Source organism: Eulemur rufifrons, unplaced genomic scaffold (assembly GCF_041146395.1).
Source record: "Eulemur rufifrons isolate Redbay unplaced genomic scaffold, OSU_ERuf_1 scaffold_502, whole genome shotgun sequence".
Taxonomy (NCBI): domain Eukaryota; kingdom Metazoa; phylum Chordata; class Mammalia; order Primates; family Lemuridae; genus Eulemur; species Eulemur rufifrons.
Window position 1 is genome coordinate 27,867 of NW_027183284.1, and position 1,004 is coordinate 28,870.

Genomic DNA, 1,004 nt, shown 5'->3' on the forward strand with positions numbered 1-1,004 from the left:
CCGCATGGGTTCGCTGGTTGACCAGATGTCTGGTCCTTGGGTGGTTGACCAGATGTCTGGTCTGTGGTTGTCATCCTGACAGGGAGGCTTCGGGACGGATTTGGTCTCTCTGGCCTCGCTGCCCCTAGGGATCACCCTGCGATCGGTATTCTTCTCGCGCGGGGCGAGGGGGCGCTCCGGAGCATTCCTCTCCTCTCGGAGTTTCTGTCTGCAGTCTCTCGACTTGCTCTCACTCCCCTACCCTGCTGTGTGACTTTCTTTTTGGTCCTTTCATTTTATCTATTCTCTCTTTGCCTTTTCCTGCCCGCCTTTCCGCTCCCCCCCCCCCCCCGGATTCATGGTTTCACGTCACGCGGGTGACGTGCCGACACACCAGGAGGCCCTTCTCACACGTGCGCGTGAACACGCAATCAACACGTTTATGAACTAGAAAGGGATCTGGTGTGACTTTGCTATTATTTCCCCTCCCCTCCTCCCCGCGCTGAGAATGAGTTTCCCCGGGCTCGTGTGCCCGCCTGGGAATCGGCTGCAGACGCCATGGCCCCGGGTCGACCACATGTTGCCCTGGGGTCCACCAGATGTCTCTGGCGAATTGGGGCCCTAGGGTGCTTGTGACGGTGTGGTCACTAGGTGTCGCTCTGGGCTCAGTATTCTTCCTTCTCGCTGTGACTTTGGTCTCTTTTTTTCGAAATTTCTTTCTTTCTTCCTCTTTTGCCCTGTTTCCATTTTCCCTTCTTAATCTCTTTCTCTCTTTTTGTTGCTTTTTTTCCACGGCAGATGGGTGATGTGTGTGTGGAGGAAACGCGGCGTCAGGGAGAAGACACATCTCACACGTGCTCGGGAACACCCGATCGTCACGCTTCTGAGTACCGACCGATGGATCTGGTCCCGAATTTTTTAATAGTTTTCTCCTCTCTCTCTCTCTCTCTCTCTCTCTCTCTCTCTCTCTCTCTCTCCCCCCCCCTTCCTTCTCTTTCCTTTCTCTCCCTTCCTTTCTTTCTTTC

At 54.7% G+C, this 1,004-nt stretch overlaps 1 pseudogene; it reads right to left on the reverse strand.

Annotated features, from left to right (window-relative positions):
- Positions 1–346: 346 nt before the first annotated feature.
- LOC138380517 (small nucleolar RNA U13) lies at positions 347–438 on the reverse strand (annotated as a pseudogene).
- Positions 439–1,004: the final 566 nt, after the last annotated feature.